This window comes from Panthera onca, chromosome B4 (assembly GCF_046562875.1).
Source record: "Panthera onca isolate mPanOnc1 chromosome B4, mPanOnc1 haplotype 2, whole genome shotgun sequence".
Lineage (NCBI taxonomy): Eukaryota > Metazoa > Chordata > Mammalia > Carnivora > Felidae > Panthera > Panthera onca.
In genome coordinates, this window is record NC_138345.1 from 21,562,608 (window position 1) to 21,586,620 (window position 24,013).

Here is a 24,013-nt window from a genome sequence, read left to right on the forward strand (position 1 = left end):
AGCTGTGACAGACACCCTCTCCTGCCCTCAGACATTCACGCTCGTGGTTCCCCAGCCTTTGAACTTGGACAAGGATTTAGACCATGGGTTCTTGGTTCCCATGCCTCCCAGTGCAGGCTGAAACTACACCACCGGCTTTCCTGGGCCTCTAGCATGCAGACCATAGGGTGTGAGACTTCTCAGCCTCCACAGTCACATGAACCAACCCTTTATAACAAATCTTTCTTATTGATTCTGTGTCTCTGGAGAACCCTGACGGATACAGTAAATATATTAAAAGGACTGAAAAAAATAATCGCTACAAGTCTAATCTTTACTGAGGGCTTACTATGTGTCGGCAACTTTTTTAGGCATTTAACACATCCCTTTGATTACCTGCAATTTAAAAATGAGAAAATGGAGACACCAAGAGGTTCATTTACTTGCCCACGTTCACAGTTTTCAGGGGTGAAATTGGAATCCGAACACAGACAGTTTTGTTCCAGAACCTAACACGCTTCATCATGATGCTATATTGCCTCACTGAAGCATCACAAGGAGCGAATTATTTCAGTTCTTTCCATAATGTTCGTTTTTGCAAATGGCCTACAAAGTATCTCTCAAACTGTCAAGTACATATTAGCCACATAACTATGGATCTGTGTTGCTGGGTTTGCTGTAGAGAAATACACTAACACCCTGTATAACTGGAGCCTGGTTATCAGAGAAATTCACCTCTGTGCAATATTCATGAGCACTAGAAATTAAGCAAAAGACCTGTGAGCCTAAAGAGGCTACAAAGTTCATGCCTAAATCCTAATTGCTTTGCTCCTAGGAAAGCTTCTTAACCCATTACTTAGACCCTATATATCTTTACCATTATGTAGAGTCCCAACAGAGTTGGAAATCCGCTTTCTGCCTCTACAGCCAAGAAAAGTGTCCTAAAAATTATTCTGGCTGAATTCATTCTCTGAGATGGTTTGATATAACTGAAATTTTATCTTATTCTTTAAACAAAAGGTGACATTTCTTTGTTACTCCCATGAGATTGCTTTGTGTTATTGCAATATCAGAGTTTTCAGAGCTGAAGGGACCTTAGAGATAGTATAATTTAGTCTGCTCACTCAAGGGCATATAGGTTAGGCCGTAGATACATCTAAGATTCTTTTTTTTTTTTTTTTAACTTTAAGTAAACTCCTTGCCACATGTGGGACTCAAACTCACAACCCTGAGATCAAGAGTCGCATGCTCTACTGACTGAGCCCTCCAAGTGCCCCTATCTAGGATTCCTTTATCCTTTGGTCCATCACAGTATGTTAGCCCCATGAGGCTATGTTATGTTGTACTAACAAACAATCCCAAATCTCAGTGACTTGATTCAACAAAAGTGAATTTCTCACTCACACTACAATTCCCACCGAGTTGGCAAGAAATTCTGCTCCATGCAACTCCCTAGGGATCCAGCTGACAGAAACATCTTTTTCTTTATTTTATTTCATTTTTTAACTTTACATCCAAGTTAGCATAAAGTTCAACAGTGATTTCAGGAGTAGATTCCTTATGCCCCTTACACATTTAGCCCATCACTCCTCCCACAACCCCTCCAGTAACCCTCTGTTTGTTCTCCCTATTTAACAGTTTCTTATGTTTTGTCCCCTCCCCTGTTTTGCTTCCCTTCACTTGTGTTCATCTTTTCTGGGTCTTAAGGTCCTCATATGAGTGAAGTCGTATGATATTTGTCTTTCTCTGACTAATTTCACTTAGCATAACACCCTCTAGTTACACCCACGTAGTTGCAAATGGCAAGATTTCATTCTTTTTGATTGCCGAGTAGTACTCCATTGTGTGTGTGTGTGTGTGTGTGTGTGTGTGTGTGTGTGTGTGTGTGCCTATATACACACACATACACACACACACACACACACACACACACACACACACACATATATATACCACATTTTCTTTATCCATTCATCCATCAATGGGCATTTGGGCTCTTTCCATACTTGGACTATTGTTGATAGTGCTGCTATAAACATGGGGGTGCAAGTGCCCCTTCGAAACAGCACACCTGTATCCCTTGGATAAATGCCTAGTAGTGCAATTACTGGGTTGTAGGGTAGTTCTATTTTTAATTTTTTCAGGAACTTCCATACTGTTTTCCAGAGTGGCCGTACCAGTTTGCACTCCCAAGAGCAGTGCAAAAGAGATCCTCTCTCTCCGCATCCTCACCGACATTTGTTGTTGCCTGAGTTGTTAATATGAGCCATTCTGACAGGTGTGATTTGTATGTCTCTGATGATGAGTGATGTGCATTCTTTCATGTGTTGGTTGGCCATCTGGAAGTCTTCTTTGAGAAGTGTCTATTCATTTTTTTTTGCCCATTTCTTCACTGGATTATTTGTTTTTTGGGTGTTGAGTTTGATAAGTTCTTTGTAGATTTTGGATACTAACCCTTTATCTGATATGTCGTTTGCAAATATCTTCTCCCATTCCATCGGTTGCCTTTTAGTGTTGCTGACTGTTTCCTTTGCTGTGCGGAAGCTTTTTATTTTGATGAGGTCCCAATAGTTCATTTTGCTTTTGTTTCCCTTGCCTCCGGAGACGTGTTGAGTAAGAAGTTGCTCCGGCCAAGATCAAAGAGGTTTTTGCCTGCTTTCTCCTCAAGGATTTTGATGGCTTCTTGTCTTACATTTAGGTCTTTCATCCATTTTGAGTTTATTTTTGTGTCTGATGTAAGAAAGTGGTCCAGGTTCATTCTCCTGCATGTCACTGTCCAGTTTTCCCAGCACCACTTGCTGAAGAGACTGTCTTTATTCCACTGGATATTCTTTCCTGCTTTGTCAAAGATAGTTGGCCATATGTTTGTGGGTCCGTTTCTGGGTTCTCTATTCTGTTCCATTGATCTGAGGGTCTGTTTTTGTGCCAAGAAACATCTTTTTCTTATGGGAACAGATGTGGAACACAAGGCCTCTTGAGTCACTTTACGAAGAGAAGGAAGGAGAAAGAATCAAGCACTGGCAGTAAAATACATTGGCCTCTTCTGCCCATTCCACTGATGAGAGCCACATGGCTCTACCAACTGCAAAGGGGACTAGAAAATCTATTGGTCAAGCTCTCAGGAAATAGAAGGGAACTGATATTAGTGAACACTAGTAATATCAACCAGTATTCTTTCCATTATATCACCCTCCTCCTTTTTTTTTTTTTTTAGTTTATTTTTTGATTTTGAGAGAGAGATGGAGTGCAGGGGCAGGGCAGAGAGAGAGGGTGAGAGAGAGTCCCAAGTAGGTTCTGTGCTGTCAGCACAGAGCCCAATGCAAGGCTCGAACCCACAAACTGCAAGATCATGACCTGAGCCGAAACCAAGAGTCGGACATTCAACCGACTGAGCCACCCAGGCGCCCCCATTATTATATCACCCTTCTTAAACAACCTTGCACATTTCAAAGTAGCGAAGGAAATAATAACAATGATGGTGACAATGATGATCATATCAGATATCTCATAGGTCCTTAAGGTCCAGAGAATGCTTCTCTCATATACGTTATTATTATTTTTTTAAATGTTTATTTACCTTTGAGAGAGAGAGAGAGAGACAGAGCACGAGCGGGGGAGGAGCAGAGAGAGAGGGAGACACAGAATCCGAAACAGGCTCCAGGCTCCGAGCTGTCAGCACAGAGCCCGACGCGGGGCTCGAACCCACGAACCGTGAGATCGTGACCTGAGCCGAAGCCGGACGCTCAACCAACTGAGCCACCCAGGCGTCTCTCTCTCATATGCATTATTCACTCACCCTTGTTCAATAACATTATCTTCCCTTTTCATACGAGAAAATCAGTCTCAAGGAAAGTTCAGTTGAATGGAGTGATTTGCTTAGGATCACGTAATTGAGTCTCTAGGAGATGAAATGTTGACAGTCTGGTCAGAGCTGAAGATGACCGAAGAAGAAAAAATGGGATAATTTGGAATCTCATCCGGGGACAGGCCAATATGAGAAACCCATCCCCAGAATTCAGTATAAAAGAGCTTTGACGCAAAAGTGTTTGTAAAAGTAAAGAAATAGTTTCTAATTATTATTTCTTTACTTATAACCAAATTTTGCAACAAAACCTGCCTGGTAGGTGAGGATAGACACAATATCTATGTTTAAAAAACTTTTTTTTAAAATTTTTTTTCTTAATGTTTTTATTTATTTTTGAGACAGAGAGAGACGGAGCATGAGCAGGGAAGGGGCAGAGAGAGAGGGAGACAGAATCCGAAGCAGGCTCCAGGCTCTGAGCTGTCAGCACAGAGCCCAATGCAGGGCTCGAACTCACAGACTGTGAGATCATGACCTGAGCCGAAGTCGGACGCTCAACCGACTGCGCCACCCAGGCGCCCCTGTTTAAAAAACTTTTAATGTTTATTTAATTTTTGAGAAAGAGAGAGCAAGCTGGAGAGGGGCAGAAAGAGAAAGAGGAAGAGAGAAATCCCAAACAGGCTCTGCATTGTCAGCGCAGAGCCTGATGCAAGGCTCAAACTGACGAACCCTGAGATCATGACCGTGGCCAAAGTCAAGAGCCAGATGCTCAACCGACCGAGCCACCCAGGCGCCCCAACAATTAGGATTTTAGAAGTAGAGCCAAATGAGAATGGCAGAGCCAATCACAGAATAAGCATTTGGTATTAAGTTAGTCACAGGACGGGGAGGGGAAAAAAAAAAGTCACAGGACAGAATATAGAGGAAAATGATGGTCTTCTGGAAATGTATGCATCATTGGAAAAAGACAAAACGAATACATGTAAAATGACACATGTTCTCATCAAATCGTCTATAACAAAATGCTATTTTGTACAGTGAAAACTCCAAATAGGAAATATGAAGAAAACTAAGTTCTTTTTTTTTAATGTCAATTTTTAAAACGTTTATTTACTTTTGAGAGAGAGAGAGAGAGAGAGCAAGTGGGGGAGGGGTAGAAAGAGGGAGACGAGGATTCTGAGAAGGTTCCACACTGACAGCCCAGATCCTGATGCGGGCCTCAAACTCGCGAACCTCAAGGGCATGACCTGAACCCAAGTCGAACGCTTAACCGACTGAGCCGCCCAGGTGCCCCAAGAAAACTAAGTTCTAAGAAAAAGGAATACTCAGTGAACCTTTCGTGCAAAAGCTGCTGTAGACCCGGGACTTAAAGCCTGAATATAGTTTGGATAGGTGAACAGGAAAAGGGAGTCAGTTCTAGAAACAGCATGAACAAATGGTAGAGCTGTATTGTGCTCCCGGGAAAGTGGCATGGGGTGGCGCGTCACTTTGGGTTATTATTAGTTGCTTAGATGTATCTCTACCCCACTAGATTGTTGTCATTTTGAGGAACAGGACTTATTTATCCCTGTATAAGCGCAGTAAGCTTTGCATGTGGCACATAAAATGTGCTCAAAACTGTTTACTTTGTATGGTTTAAAATTTTTGCTTAGAATCATAGAAAAGGGACTCATACAGGCTCCCAACTTTTCTTGAGCCTGTTCGTTGCTGATTTTTAAATGGAAGATTTTGTTCCTAGCGTTTTTTCCACGAAAGATTCAGACTGTAATGGGAAGGCTAATGCCAGGTTGGTTTGTACCACAAGCAAGGTACTCAAGTAACAAACAAACACGCTTCTTTGTTACTTTTTGTTATACTATTACCTGGGGAGAAAGTTTGAACCAAGTCTGAACCTTTGCCAAGCCAAGACAGGATTCCCTCATTCAGCTCATTTCTTCATGAATAATTCATTAGCAAAGTTTCTTTTACCTGCAAGGAGCCTAGAGTTTCTTATTGTGTCTTAATGAATTTTAATCCAAACGCTCCCTATCTTGATGTCCACAGGATCTTATTTATTATCCCCCCCTCCCCCGCTTTTAAAATTAAAATTTCTTCACCCTTTGAAGCTTGAAACAGTTGGTAGTTTTTGTTTCTTGTTTTCTTTCTTTTTTTTTTTTTTCAGGCTGTTAAGCTCAATGAATAAGGTAATGAGACCAATCAATGGGTCCAAGACCTTGGCTTGTCACCTACCTGCACCTTCTCCCTTCCCTGGCCACAGACCGCTCTCTGGCCCCCCTGTGATATTGCGATTTATAAGAAATACATATCTTTGTCTTGTCCAGCTTCTGGCACAGAGTTCCAAAAACCCTTGAAATTTCCCAAGAGAGAAGAGATAAAGGTGTCTTGTCATTCGTAACAAGCCCCTCTCTCAACCCACCAGTTGATGTTAAGGAGGGAACTTTTGGCTAGCCCCAGGATGGGGGCGGTTGCCAGAGGAGCCAATCAGGATGAGAGGGTTGGAAGTGTCTGCCTCAAGCCCCATCTTCCAGACAGGGAGGGCAAGCTGGAGGCTGAATGAGTCACCAAAGACCCGTGGTTTAATCTCTCATGCCTATTGTAATGAAGCCTCCGTAAATACCCCCCGAAAAACAAAGATTTGGAGAACTTCTAGATGGTGAGCCCATGGAGGTTCTTGGAGGGTGGTGCACCCAGAGAGGGCATGGGGGCTGCACGCCCTCTTCCCCATACCTTGCTCCACACTTCTCTTCCATCTGGCTGTTATATCCATTCATAATAAGCCAGTAATCTGGTGACTACACTGTTTTCCTGAGTTCCGCGAGCGCCTCTAGCAAATTCATTAAACCCGAGCACGGAGTATGGGACCCTACAAGGGACAGCCGGTCCGTGAGAAACCGAAATGGCAAGCTGGCCTTGTGAGTGGCGTCTGAAGGAGGGGAGCAGTCTTGTGGGACCGAGCCCGTAACCTGTGGGGTCTGACACTATCCGCAGGGAGGGTAGTGTCAGAATCGAGTCAAACTCTAGAACACCCAGCCGGTGGAGCAGAATTGCTTGGAGGGTGGACGCCCCGCACGTCTGAAGTCAAAAGGGAAGTGTCCAGTGAAGTGTCAGGAGTAGAAGGCACAGGACACGTTTTTCTTTAGATGTCTCTCCATCTCTAAAATGTACCTTCTTCGTCTTTCCACTGCAGCAGTAAGACAGATGCTGTCGTCGAGGACTTGCCTTTCTGACGAAGGACCATGAGCCTTTAATTTGCCGAGGACGGCAATCGGCAAGGTTCTAAGGCTCAGTTTCTCCCCCCCCCCCCATAAAAAGAGGATGATGATTAATATGAATAATTATGAAGACTATCTACCACATAAAAGGGAGACGTGAAATTATTTGTGTCCTGTGAGTACAACCATTTAAAAATGCCTGCGGCTGTAATAGCTGGAGAATAAAAGGGAAAACAAAAGAAAACCAAAAAGGAAAAACGATTATGTACGGAGGTGGGATTACGAATGAACTTATTCCTGCCTCTAAATTTTCTATGAACATTGTTATTATAAACAAATCAGATGTTCAAAACGCTAGACACTGGGCTCCGACTTTCCTTTTATGTCCAAATAAAATGATTTAATTATACAACCCACTGTTTTCCTGTATTTTCTTTTTTAATTCCCAGAGATGGGGGGGGGGCTTTATTCTCTTGTCCTTGTCCCTGTGCCCATGGCTACCGTCCATTCTGAGGAGAGCTTCTCCCTCATCCGAGACCGGCCTCTTCCTCAGTGCAAAAATCACAACTCGAGGCTATGAGCTCACTCTTATCCTACAGACTCTTTGAGGAAAAAGAGGGAATTACAGACTAGTACATAAAAGAGGGGCACCTGGGTGGCTCAGTCGGTTGAGCGTCCAGCTTCAGGTCAGGTCATGATCTCACAGTCCGTGAGTTCGAGCCCCTCGTGGGGCTCTGTGCTGACAGCTCAGAGCCTGGAGCCTGCTTTGGATTCTGTGTCTCCCTCTCTCTCTGCCCTTCCCCCAATGTGCTCTGTCTCTTTCCGTCTCTCAGAAATGAATAAATGTTTTTTTTAAAAAAGAATAGCACATAAAAGAAAACAACTGGAAATCGAATATTGTGTACCTCCTTACCGCATCACACATACCTAGCGGGCTTCTCCCAGAAAGGTGGGTTTTCCGTTTCTGGCCAGATCAAATGTCCCCTATAAATATAATCTTGCCCCATCTCTTCCTAAATTTTAAGATTGTTAATGCTACAGGGGTGCCTGGGTGGCTCAGTCAGTTAAGCATCTGCCTCTTGGTCTCAGGGTCGTGAGTTCAAGCCCTTCGTTGGGCTCTGAGCTGGGGGTGAAGCCTACTTAAAAATAAAAAAAAGGCGGTTAATGCTACACTTACTTGTGTGGTTACTGTAATTCATAACTTTCTCCCTCACTGTATTATAAGCTCCATAAAGGCAGGGTGCATTTTTGGTTTTATCCACCATTGTATTCCCAGCACCTAGCACAGCACCTGGCCCAGAGTAAACGTTAAATAAATATTTGCTGAAGAAATGAGTGAAGACTGTTAACGTGTTGGAAGCACAAGAGATTTTTATTTGTTTATTTACGAAAAACAATATTTTTAATGTTTATTTATTTTTGAGAGACAGAGAGAGACAGGGTGTGAACAGGGGAAGGGCAGAGAGAGAGAGAGAGGGAGACACTGAATCTGAAGCAGCCTCCAGGCTCCAGCTGTCAGCACAGAGCCTGATGCGGGACTCAAACCCACAAACCGTGAGATCATGACCTGACCCGAAGTGAGGCACTGAAGCGACTGAGCCACCCAGGTGCCCCTATTCATTTATTTTTTAAGTTTGTTTTGGGGCACCTGGGTGACTCAGTCAGTTCAGTGTCTGACTTCGGCTCAGGTCATGATCTCATGGTTCGTGAGTTCGAGCCCCACGTCGGGCTCTGTGCTGACAGCTCGGAGCCTGGAGCCTGCTTCAGGTTCTGTGTCTCTCTCTCTCTCTGCCCCTCCCCTGCTTGTGCTCTCTTTCAACCTCTCTGTCTTTCAAAAATAAATAGACATTAAAAAATTAAAGTTTATTTATTTTGAGAGAGAGAGAGAGAGAGAAAGAGAGAGAGAGAGAGCCAGCGGGGGAGGGGCAGAGAGAGAGGGGGATGTAGAGGATCCGAAGCAGGATCCACAGCAGCTCAGCTCCAGGCTGACAGCAGAGAGCCCGATGCAGGGCTTGAACTCACAAACCATGAGATCTTAACCTGAGCTGAAGTCAGACTCAATCCGCTGAGCCACCCAGGTGCCCCGAGCACAAGAGATTTCATAGGCATTGTGCTTATATGCTATATATGACATTGTTTTCAGCGTTTTCTGTGTAACATCTCATTTCATACTTGTGACAGTTCTGTGAGAGTTCTTATTCCTGTTGCCCTAATGACAAAACTATGGCCCAGAGAAGTTATGTGATTGCCCAAGATCGCACAGCTTATAAGTAGAAGGACTGGGATTCAACTTGTCTGTGTCCTGACCCCGTGCTCCTAACTTGTGTCGCATGCTGTTTTAAACAGATGAATCAGTGAATAAAGAGGCAGATTCGTTGAATTATTTATCGCATAAAAATGTATTGTCCAGGGGCGCCTGGGTGGCTCAGTTGGTTGAGTTGGTTGACTCTTGATTTCGGCTCAGGTCATGATTTCAGGGTCATGAGTTCAAGCCTCTTGTTGGGCTCCAAGCGAGGCGTGGAGCCTGCTTCAGATTCTCAATCTCTCTCTCTCTCTTCTCTCTCTCACTCTCCCCCTCTTCCCTGGTCACATTCTCTCTTTCTCTAAAATAAAAAACAATTAAATTTATTGTCCACTATTTTTCTAGGCATTTGGAATAGAAGTAATTCCCTTCTGTCACATAGTGGGTGCGTGTGTGTGTGTGTGTGTGTGTGTGCGTGTGCACACCCGCTCATGAGATAATCAACACTTGAACACGTAACATGCCAGGTGGTATGAAAGTACACCGATGAAGAATGAAGGGTCCATGCATTTCCCTCAGATGTTGCACTGACAGTCTGGTATAGGTTAAGCCTTCAAACCATGTGACCAAATGTCATCTAAGAGAAAATCTAACCAGAGCTTGTGTTACTAAATCCTTGTGAGAAAATGGATTGAGGGAGATCCACAGAACAAAGGTTTGGTGAAAATGATTAGGTATTTTGATTCCTAAAGCAAAGGAGTTCTCTTCTAAGAGAAAAAAAAAGTCGGGTAGGTATTGAGTGGCCTCTATCACTAGAGTTTCTGAATGAGAGTGAAATTCACCCGTCGGTGCTTTGCACGTCTTTACTATGATCAGTTCTCGCCCACCTTGCCTCTTTCTTCTTTCTTTCTTTCTTTCTTTCTTTCTCCTTTCTCTTTTTCTCTCTTCCTCTTTCATTCTTCCCCTTTCTCTTTCTTTCTTTCTTCTTTTTGTTTTCTTTCTTCCTCTCTCTTTCTTCCCCTTTCTTTCTTTCTTTTTCTTCTTTCTTTCTTTCTTCCCCTTTCTCTTTCTTTCTTCCTTTCTTCTTTTCTTTTTCTTTCTTCCTTTCTCTTTCTTCCCCTCTTTCTTTCTTTTCTTTCTTTTTCTTTCTTCTTTCTTTATTTTCTTTATTTTCTTTCTCTCTTATTTTCTTTCTTTCTTTCTTCCTCTCTTTCTTTCTTTCTTTCTTTGTTTCTTTTCCTTCCTTCCTTCCTTCCTTCCTTCCTTCCTTCCTTCCTTCCTTCTGTAATTCATCCTGTAGCGTATACAAACCAGCAAAGCCACATTCAGGACAATTGATTAACTGATACACCCTGAGGTTTTTGAAAACAAAGCAGCTGAACATTTCCTTTGTGGAAAACCAAAGGAAGTAGAGATTGGCTAGGGTGTTGTGCTCTATTAAGAAACTCATTTACTCAGAATGCTTTCCTGACTGGGGCGGTAAAATTACCCATTTGGGCTTTCCCCCAATGATCTGCCTGAAGTCCATTAAAATATAGATTATATCAGAAAACCAGATGCAGAGATAAAAGGTAATTAAGCTAACGTTTAATTAGCAACACAACAGTAACGTCTACAACCACTGCTTCTGAGAAGGCACCCCTGTCTTGGTGGTGACACTCTTCACGGCTCTTACAATGCTTGGATAGACTCCCAAATGTTGCTGTTGAGATTTTTGAAGGTTAGTTCTTGGACTCCGTGGTTTGATTTGAGGAGAAGGAAATGGTCAAGACTTTCTCCCTCAGGCAGGGTTTGGTACCTGTATCATTTAGGAGGCTTTCAGCAGGAGGTAACTGAACATCACAACTGAAAATAAATATACTGGCTCATGAACTTGGGAGTCAAGAGATAAGAGAAAAAGTTTTCCCAAGGACTGACTCAAGCGAGTAGCTCCAAGTTCACGTCCCTGCAATTTCCTCAGTTTATTCTCAGGCAGTAGCAAGCTGGCTGCAGCCACATCAAACCTCATTGAGATGCGGGTGGAGAAGGATCACGTGCAAGACTTCTCTCAAAAGCAAATGGACAGACAACCCACGAAAGGGGGCAGAATATTTGCAAATCATGTCGCTGATCAAGGCCTGGTGTGCAGAGTATATAAGGAACTCTGAAAGCTCAACAATTAAAAGACAAACAAGCCACCTGGGTGGCTCAGTGGGTTAAGGGTCCGACTCTTGGTTTCTGCTTCGGTCATGATCCTGTGGTTTCGTGAGTTCAAGCCCCACATTGGGCTCCACACTGAGTGTGGACCCTGCTTCCCCAAAGAATTGAAAACATAGGTACACAAAAATACTTATGCAAAAATGTTCATAGCAGCATTGTTTGTTATAACCAAAGAAGTGAAAAGAACCATCAACGGGTGAATGGGCCAACCACATGTGGCTGGTGTACCCACCTAATGGAATATTCCATCAGAAAAAGCAGGAAGTGTTGATAACATGCTGCAACACGGACCGTCCTTAAATACATTACGCTAAGTAAACATAAGGAGCCAGACCCAAAAGCCACGTATTATGTGATTCCGTGTACATGAACCGTTCAGAACAGGCTAGCGACAGAGAGGAATTTAAAGGTTGCCAGGAGCTGGAGGGAGAGGAAAATGAGTATGAGGGTTCTTCACGGGTGAGGAAAATATTCTGGAATTAGAGAGTGCGGTTCTCAAGATTATTTTGGCTATTGGCATCTTTTGTGGTTCTATGCCATATGCTATATGTGAACACCACTGACCTGGGTGGGTTTGACTACCACAGCGTGCCAATTGTATCTCAATTAATAATCACAGAAGAGCATGAACACTTCTTTCCCCAACGTTCTCAGAAGACCTCTCTCTCCTCAGCTGTTGATGGTCTGAACTGTGACACGTGAATGGGTAGACCGGGGTCCCGGGGGGATGTCTTGCATCCAGAGCAGGGCTCGTGGCTTCTGAGTGACTTAGGTTCCTCGGGGCCCATCCCTGGAGCTGGAACCAGCCCGCTGACCTTACGACAGCTGCCCAGAGAGAAAGAGGTGGAGAGGAGGTTGGGCAAACACAATTTCTGCTCCTGTGCTTCCCTCCTGACATCGCCTATCTGAGGCACGTCTTGGCACCTGCTTTTATTCCATTATCATGTTTTTATAATTGCCTTTATGCTGGTTCCTCTACCAAATCACCAGCTCTTTGGAAGCAAAAGCTTTGAGTATCCCCAACAGCTACTACAGTCCAGCCATGAAAAGTAATCAATACTACTTATTGAATAAACAACTGATGTGAAACTTGGCAATATCTCCTATTCTGGCCGATGGCCATATTTCTCGGCGTCAGTGATTCATTGTCTGTATGAAGTCATGCTTTCTGATACGTCCTCCTTAGCACTGAATCACTCACAGCTTTGTGTGAGTTTTATTACCTCCTCTCTGACCCAGGGAACAGTACTAGCCTGAGCTTCCCAGAAATAGAAAAACTTGAAGGGAAGCTCGTCCACCTGACTTCTTAGTTTGGCTCCAGCTCACGCGACAAAATCAGGATATATTGGGGGTTTTTTGGTGTTGAAAATATGAACTCCCAGTTATGTAAGAAATACCAATGCTTTATCCAACCTGCTGTATCACACACACACACACACATACAATCATGTCTCAGAAATAATTCTCTCCAATTTCTGAAGTGGGAAAGAAGCTTTTTTTTTTTTTAAGTAAGTTTCATGCCCAGCACAGAGCCCAACACGGGGCTTGAACTCACAAACCTGAGATCAAGACCTGAGCTGAGATCAAGAGTTGGACACATAACTGACTGAGCCACCCAGGAGCCCCAAGAAGCATTTTAACATAGGGGGAAATAAAATCTTAGTAATTTAAAACAGTTACTTGAGATGGTAAACAAATATGGATGAAGGGAAAATGATCGAGATCATTTGTGTTTTGTTTGAATCCCAGGGGCCTCTGGCAAAGAGCTTTCGATGATCTATAAGGATCCCGTCAGCTCTGATGCCTTATAGGTTTCATCACAGAATAGCTTGTTTAAGTAAGGATTTAAAGAGAGGCCAGAGAGGAACCACAAAAGATGCCAATAATCTTGAGAACCATGAACAAAGCTGGGGGTATCAGGCTTCCTGATTTCCAGCTATGCTACAAAGCTGTAGTCATATGCTACAAAGTCATGTAGTCATGTAGTATGATATTGGCATAAAAACAGAGACATAAATCAATGGAACAAAATCCTATTTTGCCCCGGAAATAAACTCAGGCATATATGGGCAATTAATTTTTGATGAAGGAGGCAAGAATAGACAATGGGAAAGACCAATCTCTTCAGTAAATGGTACTGGGAAAACTGGACTGCTACATGCAAAAGAATGAAACTGGCCCGCTGTCTTACACCATATACAAAAGTTAACTCAAAGTGGATTATCTGGAAGCCATAAAGCTCCCAGAAGAAAACGGAGGTGCTAAAGCTGCTCAACACCAGTCTTAGTGACTTGAAAAAAAAAAATCTGACTCTAAGAGCAAGGGCAACAGAAGAAAAAATAAACAAGGGGGATTGCATCAAACTAAATAGCTTCTGCACAGTGAAGGAAACCTTCAACAAAATGAAAAGGCAACCTACTGAATGATAAAAATATTTGCAAATCATGTATCCAATAGGGGGTTACTATCCAAAACACAACATACAAGTCAATGTAACTCAATAACAAAAGACCAAATAACCCAGTTTAAAAATGAGCAGAGGATCTGAAGAGGCATTTTTCTAATGAAGACAGAGATGGCCAACAGGCACATGGAAAGAGGCTCAACACCACTCATCGTCATGCAAATCACAATGAGATATCGCCCCATACCTGTCATATGGCCGTTATCAAAAAGCTAACAAATAGGTATTGGCGAGGATGTGGAGAAAAGGGAACCCTCATGCACTGTTGGTGGGGATGTAAATGGGTGCGGTCGCTATGGAAAACAGCAGGGAAATGCCTCAAAAAGTTTTTAAAAAGAGCCACCGTATCATCCAGCAATTCTGTGTCTGGTTGTTTATCCAAAGGAAACAAAATCACTGATTCAGAGAGGTATCTGTACCTCCGTGTTCATTGCAGAATTATTTATAATAACCAAGACATGGAAACAACCTAAGTGTCCACTGACGGATGAATGGATAAAGAAAATGTTTCTCATGACCGAATACTATATCTATATCTATATCTATATCTATATCTATATCTATATCTATATCTATATCTATCTATCTATATATATATAGTATATAGATATATATAGTATATACTATATATAGTATATATATAGATATAGATATAGATATATAGTATATAGATATATAGTGTGTGTATATATATATCTATATACTATATACTATATACTATATACTATATACTATATATATTCTCTAATTCCAGAATATTCCAGAATATACTCTCTAATTCCAGAATATTTTCATCACACATAAAGAACCCTCATACTATATATATATATATATATATATATACTATATGTATATATATATATATATATATATATATATATATATGTATATACGTATATATATATAGTATTCGGTCATGAGAATTCTGCCATTTGTGACAACATGGATAGATCTTGGGGGCATTATGATTAAGTGAAATAAGTGAGAGAAAGACAAATATGGTATGATCTCATTTATATGTAGAATCTCAAAAAAAAAAAAAGAATTCCAAGTGCTTTCTATATAAAGCCCTTAATCCTCACGATAATCCTATGCGGTAAGGACTAGTAGTATTCCCATTTTACAGATGAGGAAACTGAGGCATTCATTTGTGTAAGCAAATGGTGGGAATGGGATTCAAATCCAGACAGCCTGGCACCAGAGCCCGAGCTCTTAGTTTTTATACTATTGAAAGAAAGTTGAGAACGTGTGCGACCTCCATCCCCGAGATAAGTGAACGGAATAGCACAGCTCGCATCTATCTTGTGCCTGCACTCTAACCAGAGGCACCTGTCTAACACACAGTGTGCTCCTACTCACGGCATCTGGAGGAAAATAAAGTGAAGCTGGAGAAGTCATCTCAAGAGACCACTGAAAAGCATTTGAGATATCATTAAGGGCGTCTCATTTCAATACAGGCTGACCCAATTCAGATGCTTCATTTGGAAAAACAAAAGCCGCTATGCGTGATCGTTTCTATTCATTAAGAGTTTTGAGTGCAGCCTACGAAACCGGCTCAAGTCTACATTGCATCTGTGCCCAGAACGGGTGTCTCCAGGAACTGAGAGAGAGGGATGTGTGTGCCCCACCCAGGGTGAGGATTTGGAACTAGAATCTGGAAAACATCACCTCTCTTTCCGTTTCCCACACTGGGAGGCTTTATGGACATAAGATCTGCCAGAAGCACACGTCTCCATGCTTAGGAGGACCTGTGCTTGGTTTAATGCTCTACTCTCTTAATCATACCTCTTTTTTTTTTTTTAATGTTTATTCAGTTTTGAGAGACAGGGTGCAAGCAGGGGTGGGGTAGAGAGAGAGAGAGGGAGACACAGAATCTGAAGCAGGCTCCAGGCTCTGAGCTGTCAGCACGGAGCCTGACGTGGGGCTTGAACTCATGAACTGTGAGATCAGGACCTGAGCCGAAGTCAGATGCTTAACTGACTAAGCCACCCAGGCGCCCCTTAATCATATCTTTCAACCTGTGTCTTGCAAGTGAAATCTGATGGACAATGGAACATGTGTGTGGAACAGAGGAGATACACACAATATACACATCCACTTATGGAGTTTTGTGTCTCCCCCAGTTTACATATAGTGTATGTGATGCCCCGTAAGTACAGATGTGATAAAACCATGATGCATGGGAGTTTAGGGAGACTCAAAGGAAACTCCGGTTTCCTAGGACCAGCACTTGCTTCTAACACAGGTAGAAGACAATGGCCCTTTAAGAAACACATGATGGCCAAGGAATTACCTGGCCAGGGGTGAGGTCACCTGGTATAAAAAAGGGCAACATCCAGCAAGGAACTCAGATGGGAGTGGTCAGCACCAATACTTACAGCAGCTGGTGGAATGAATCCTTCAGTCCCGAAATGGTGGGCAGGATCTAAGCAGGGTACCTTAGCATCACTATACCTCACTGCTTGGAAGTGATAATGTATGTTTTCTTTTTTTTTAAAGTTTTTAAATTTATTTTTGAGAGAAGGAGAGGGGGAAAGAGGGACAGAGAGAAAGAGAGAGAGCACACACACCAACAGAGGAGGGGCAGAGAGAGAGAATCCTAAGTAGGCTCTGTGCCATCACTTGGGGCTTGAACTCAGGAAACATAAGATCATGACCTGAGCTGAAATCAAGAGTCCGATGTTCAGTTGACTGAGCCACCCAGGTGCCCCAATGATAAATAATTTTAAATGGAATTCTTTTTGATCTCAAGCTTCGTGAGTTTGAGACCTGCATCGGGCTCTGTGCTGACAGTGTAGAGGCAGCTTGGGATTCTCTCTCTCTCTCTCTCTCTCTATCCCTCTCTCTCTGCCCTTCTCTCTCTCTCTCTCTCAAAATAAATACATAAGCTTAAAAAAAAGAATTCTTTTTATAGGGATGGAATAGTCCTAATAATAAGTAATAAGAACAAACACTGTTCTAATAATTATCTGCAAGTGTCCTTGGAAATTGGTGAATCACTTCGACGCATGAAATGTTAGCATGTGACTCCATGAAGTTAGTCTAAGTGGCGGTAGTATTAAAAAATAATGGTAATAAAAATTTAAAATATGTCCAGGTATTCGAGAAGGCCTTAATAGATTGCCGGGACTCAATAACGACAGTGCTAGGGGACTCTGGGGACACAGAAGAAGGTCTCTTGCAAAAGCACACGAGGGATGGCCGACTAGGGTGGAAGGGGAGAAAGAAGTTCCTCGTTGCTTACACCTTCTTCAGGCGGCATCTGAACTCCACGAGGAAACGGGCAGAGGGCCATCGTTGACCCTTGGAAAAACCCTGGGGACCAGACGCCCTGAGTTGGTAGCAAGAGCAGACCTTTCTGAACACCTTTCTGGGCAAAATTGTTCTGCCCCACATTTTGCCTACGTCATATTACATAACAAAGGATTAGCTACAAGTATGTCTGTGACACAAACCTTATTGATTTCACCCAAGAAGAGAGTACATTGTCATTGCTAGGTTTCTCTTTGATGGTTAATCAGAGGACCTTGGAGCTGCCTTCTGCAAAGCATAGAGGGAGACTTCCATGCCACTGTAGGATGTTTTTCCTCTTTTGCCAAAATGGGTCGCTTGTTTCCCGAAATACTTGAATGGACTCCAACTCTCCCAAATGGTTTAATACCTATACGATAACACTGAAGAATTTGAATATCGCTTCACTAATAAACGCTTCAAAGGAAATCTTGGAACATGAATGTTACAAGAAAAATATCCACGGCCCCTTTATTGAACCTGATGTGAAAGGAGCACACTGCGAGCTCAGTGGCTCTGAATCATGCCTCAAGCCTGTTCTACTCAAGCAAGCTCTCAAGACCCAACAAGTCTTCCGGTGACTCAGAACAGAAAGCAGAATGAATGCTCTGTCCAACTTCTGTTTCTGAAGCATTTATTGGGTGTCGCCCTCAACCATCCAGCTGAATCCTTTTTGCAAGACACACAACAAAGAATTCAGTGAACAAAGCAAAACAAGTCCGTAGCATTCCAGAAGGATTCCCTAATCTAAATATGAAATGTGCAAGTTACGACTCATCTGGCAGATCGCACAGGAACATGGGGAGGATTGCGATAGACCAAGGCAACGGAAAGCCTCACGCTGGCAAATTGAATTGGATTCGTTATAGTTTCATCAACTATTTACACTTGACGACATCAGGACCTACGAACATGTTAAAATTGTAAGTTTGGAGTAATGGGATCAGCTCAATGGATAATCCGTTTATGTAAACTTTATGCACTGTTAAGGTTATTAAGAAAATTACAGCCTAGGGGCTATATTCTGACATATTAAAGAATAGGAACTCAAAGCATTTTTATAATTATGCCCCTAACTTTTATTCACTTTTCCGCTATTCGATATGATCACACAGACAAACACAGATGGGGTTTCTGAGAACTCAGGGAGAAAGAGGGTTGTAAATCACGAGACAATGTCTATAGATTTTAATTTTGATAGGACTTATTTTCCCCCCAGTTTTTTTTTTAAATTTTTTTTTTAAGTTTATTTATTTTTGAGACAGAGGGAGACAGAGCATGAGTGGGGGAGGGTCAGAGAGAGAGGGAGACACAGAATCTGAAACAGGCTCCAGGCTCTGAGCGGTCAGCACAGAGCCCGACGCAGGGCTCGAACTCACGGACTGTGAGATCATGACCTGGGCCGAAGTCGGACGTTTAACCAACCGAGCCACCCAGGCGCCCCCCTTTTTTTTTTTTTAATTTTTTTTTAAGTTTACTTATTTTTGAGACAGAGAGTCCCCCCAGTTTTACTGGCATACAGCTCTGTATAAGTTTAAGGCATACCACATGACTTGACATATGTACATTGAGAATGACTTAGGTTTTGTTCGTTTATTTTGAATTTCTATAGCACTTAGTTTCTTAGCTTTGGAAGTTTTTGTATTTAAAGCAATATTTTTTGAATGGCAAGTATAAATTTGAGAGTAAGAGAGGCTATAAGAAAATAATGACCACAAAAAGAAGTTCACTTCTTTTGTTATTTCTAAAACTATATGGGTTTACTTTCTTTCTTTTTTTTCTTTTCTTTCTTTCTTTCTTTCTTTCTTTCTTTCTTTCTTTCTTCTTTCTTTCTTTTGAGAGAAAGAGACAGAGAGAGGGAGGATGGAAGTAAGGGAGGGGCAAAGAGAGAGAAGCAGGGCTCACGGGGGGGTTCATGTTTACCCGAAGCGGGGCTCGAGCTCACAAATCATGAGATCATGACCTGAGCCAAAGTCAGATGCTTAACTGATTGAGCCACCCAGGTGCCCTATATGGGTTCTTAATTGTATAGTGGGGCTTGTAACTGCACCGTTTTGAAACAATTACACACCCTCCACATTTTTATTTTGGAATGCTCTGGAAGTGCCTGGGTGGCTCAGTCAGTTGAGCGTCTGGCTTTGGCTCAGGTCATGATCTCGAGGTCCGTGAGTCTGAGCCCCGCATGGGGCTCTGTGCTGATGGCTCAGAGCCTGGAGCCTGTTTCAGATTCTGTGTCTCCCTCTCTCTCTCTGCCCCTCCCCCACTCATGCTCTGTCTCTCTCTGTCAAAAATAAAATAAACATTAAAAAAAGACATTAACAATGATCGTATAATACCATTTAATATACAATCTATATTTGAATTTCCTCTGCTCTTCCAAAAAAGGTCTTAAAGCTGGATTTTGCTGTTGATGCTGGTTTTCCTACTCTGGGTTCCAACCCAGGTTTGTCCCTCCCATTTGGTGATTCTTCAGTTCTTACTGCAAGACAATTTCTCTGCCTTAAAAAAAAATATTCTACATTAATGATTTTTTTCCCCAAGAGTCTTGAAGAACAACGTCCCACATTCTGGATTACCCTACTTGTTTCTTCGTTGTTAGATTTATGTGAATCAAGTTTGGCGAATATGCTTATGTTGCAGTCAAAGCAATATTTAAAGTGAAAGTTTGAATTTTCTTTGCCTGACGTCATGGCTTGTCCCAAACTCTGGTGTGCCAAGACTTTAAGCCGGTTTGGTTCTAAAAAATTATCTTATATAATACATAGCTTGGTCCTATTAGCAAACATCACATGCTTCTTTAGTGTGTTTGTTTTGGGGAGGACAGAGCATGTGCCTTTCAGACTTTTATTTTAAACCTTCCTAATACCAAGCAAATGCTCACTATACCTAGTGTCCCACTCTTGCTCATACAGTGATCCCTTCTGGACACGTTTTTACAGCTTCTCTGTGCTTCAGTGAATCTACAAAGTTGTTGAGAGGGACAGGGTCAAATACACATCAAGTAAAGAACTATAGATAAAGGTACAGGTTAGCTCTGACATTCTGAACGTACAGCATCTTTTCTTGATTATTAAAATGGCCATGGACATGTATTTGAGTTATTGGTCTTTGCCAACAAAGCGATAGAATGAACACAATTCCCTACGATCTCCCCGGAATTTTCTAGAGTGATCAGTGGAGCAGGGTTGCAGCTGGGGAGCTTAAGCCTTCCAGTAATGAATGAATTAGTCTGAATATCAATAGAACTGCATTCTGACCTTCATTAGCATCTTCATCATTTTGGAATCACATTGACTGCATTACCATAAAGTTTATTCTTCATCTGGATCCTCAGGATCAGATTGGGATCCTAAACACACCTGAGGTTGGGGTCTCACCATTTGTAACTTAAAGGAGTTTTATTTTTTACTTTTTTTTTAATGTTTATGTATTTCTGAGACAGAGAGAGAGAGTGTGAGCAGGGGAGGGGCAGAGAGGGAGGGAGACACAGAATCCGAAGCAGGCTCCAGGCTCCGAGCTGCCAGCACAGAGCCCAGACACCGGGCTCGAGCTCACGGTCATGAGATCATGACCTGAGCCAAAGTCGGTCGCTCAACCGACTGAGCCACCCAGGAGCCCCACACCATTTGTAACTTAACATTAGCCTTTCACTTACAGAAGGAGAAAGGATCCTAGGATCATGAGATTGAGAAGAAATTTCAAAAGGACATTGTGTATCTTTCTTTCCATCAGGTAGGCCCCAAATCTCCTTCCTGGCAGCTGAAAACCTACCCTATTTGTAGTAATCCTTTGCACAGGACTTATTTAATGGGCCTTTTACGTAAAGCACTCCCCAGTGTCAAAATATCTTACATGTAATGTAAATTGTTTTCTATGTGGTAGCTAGGACACGATCGCTGTCCTCCCCTTGAAAGCTTTTCTCAGGTTTCGGCTCCTGCTCTGTGCCGTAGGCAGAAGAGGAATCATCTGTAGCTTTTCCTCATGGGTCTTGTTTCCTAAACCTTTAATCATTTTTATGGCTTCCTTTTAAACTCTCTCCAAATTTTCTGTCTCCTTTTAGATGCAACGCCTAGAATTAAATATAGTATTTGAAAGGATATGATTAGTACCAAATTTAGAGGGTAATCACTATCCAGTCCTTACATCCTGCACTTGAAGATTTGTTAGTCGTTTTCAAAAATGATTAGACTTTCCAACAACAGCAGCAAAGATTCCAAGAAGTCGTCTTGAATATTATGTTGTGGTGTTTTAGAACTCGTTTGTACCATGGTCCACTTTAGATAAAGGGACAAAAGGCCTCAAAGCCTGCCCAGTCTTACTGGGAAGAGCCCCTCAAAACTACAGAAACAGGGGTGCCTCAGCAGCTCAGTTGGTTAAGTGCCCAACTCTTGATTTTGACTCAGGTGATGATCTCATGGTTCTTGGGATCGAGCCCTGCATCAGGCTCTGCACTGACAGAGTGGAGCCTGGTTGGGATTCTCTCTCCCCCTCTGTCTCCCCCTCCCTCACTTGTGTGCTCTCTCTCTCAAAACATAAAAATAAATTTAAAAATTAAAATGAATGTGCAGAAACAGATCTTAGAAAGCAGCTTAAGGATATCTCATATATATATATATATATATATATATATTTTTTTTTTTTTTTTTTTTTTTTTTGAGAGAGAGAGAGAGAGGGTGCAAGTGAGCGAGAGGCAAACAGAGAGAGAGAGGGAGAGAGAGAGAGAAGTGGGGCTCACGGAAGTGGAGCTCGTGTTTACCTGAAGCAGGGCTCGTGCGCACCCAATGCGGGACTCGAACTCGTGAACTGTGAGATCACGACCTGAGCCGAAGTCGAATGCTTAATAAGTGAGCCACCCAGGCGCCCGGGATAACTCATATTGAAATCATAATGCATTTATGTCGCAAGGCCTGGTTATTATAAAACGACAAGCCCAAAAAGCTGATGCCAGTTCACATTACCGCTCAGTCTAGAGTTAACCAAACGACCCCAGCAGCATAGCGCTCATTCTGAAGAAGCCACACGGAAGTATTTCACACGCAAGAGGACGATGGTCAGAAATTAGAAATCGGAATGACGTCAAAAGTCGGCTGATGGCGGCCTGACACAAAAGTAATTTCCTGGAAACTTGTGGAAATCCCAAGCATCTGTATGTTGGCAGTGGGACCTTTTGCATCATTGCCTCACACTTGACGTGAGGCAACATTCCTGGTGGACAACCGATGCCTTTCCTTGGTAAAGTCCAACGATATGTTAATTGTTCTTTCTAGCAATGTTAGCCAAGCTGTCGTTTATGGAGTGCTTACTATGTGCCAGGCAGTATTGAGCCCTCTGTACACATTTTCTCCTTCTCATAGCAACTTTGTGAGGGGCAAATTATTATTATAGCCTATGTATAGATGAGTCCATTCAAGCCCAAAGGCAGATGGTTAGTAAATGTCGGAGGAAGGATTCCTGTCCAAGTATTTCTGACCCAGTAGAACTACTATGTTAGAATGCCTTGTGAATTTTAAATATCAGCAGTCTGATAGTTTACACTCATAAAAACATAAAGGGTAGAACTCATTCTTTTTTTATTTTTTTAATGGTTCTTTATTTTTGAGAGACAGAGAGAGAGAGAAGCTGGGGGGAGGGGTGGTGGGTGCAGAGAGGGAGGGAGACAGAGAATCCCAAGCAGGTCCCATGCTGTCAGCACAGAGCCCGAGATGGGGCCCGAACACACAAACCATGAGATTGCGACCAGAGTCGAAGTCAGAGGTCGTTCGCTTAACCGACTGAGTCACCCAGGCGCCCCTGATCCTTCTCTTAAAATGAAATTCTCTGAAGATGTACAACATTCATGTGTAAATTCAGACAAAAGGGCCAGCATTTTTAGATGAGTTCCTGGCCCCAGAAGAGTCTTTTAGAAACCACTGCCCCACAGCACTTAGAATGATATCGAATGCTCTGTAACAACATGGCACAGTAGAGACACAAACTGACCACAGGCCTCCTCCCCTTTTTTCTAGGCTTGCGTTTGGCCGTCTTTCCCATAGTTAACTCTGGCCGTATGAGGAAGTTCTTTCTGGTGGCCTGGGGGCTGAAGTGATATTTGTCCCGCAACTGCCCTCGTGCAGACCTCTGAGCTCTTCTCTTGGCTGACTGGGACCACACACAGAGTGACCTTGGACTTCAATTGCTGGAACGGCCATCAGCCTAAGTTTTCAAATGACTCCATGAAGACTGAAGCCATGTCCTGCCTTTCCTTCCCTGAAAACTGGAACTCTTAAGTGAGCAAGAATAGAATAAATTCTTTAAGCCTCCGTATTTGGGTTCTATCTTGTGAGGCGATTTCGCACACCCCAACTCATATGCATATATGCGTGGTAAGATGTCAGTACCCATCTGACCTGAATACCGTAACTTGTAAAACAGTGTTTAGAATAGGATCCGATTGGGTCTGTCAGAGTAATCAGTCTGGAGGAGTCGCCACCCAAATATTCACAGTGACTGGCTCTCTGAAGAACTACGGAAGGGTTTTTAGTTTCTACAGAGTGTAAATTTATAATGTTTAATTCTAAAAAGTAAAAAAAAATAATAAGTGTGTTTCATTTGTAAAAAGAAAGAGTCATGTTAAAAAATGTTGCCTTCAGCTTCACTTTACAGGAGCCAGATGTCCCCTTTTTATTATATACATATGTATATACATTATATAATATATATATATAATATATACATTATACATTATAATATATACATTATACACAATACATTATATAATATATATATAAAATATAATATATATTATATATATATGTATACGTATATACATATGTATATACGTATAC

The 24,013-nt window shown here is 42.3% G+C and overlaps 1 long non-coding RNA gene across 1 annotated transcript; it reads left to right on the forward strand.

Moving 5' to 3' along the window:
- The first annotated feature begins 17,173 nt into the window (after positions 1–17,173).
- LOC132660391 (uncharacterized) lies at positions 17,174–23,482 on the forward strand. The gene is made up of 3 exons (XR_009601749.3): positions 17,174–18,112; positions 20,847–20,921; positions 23,195–23,482. It is a non-coding gene; the product is annotated as an uncharacterized LOC132660391 (long non-coding RNA).
- Positions 23,483–24,013: the final 531 nt, after the last annotated feature.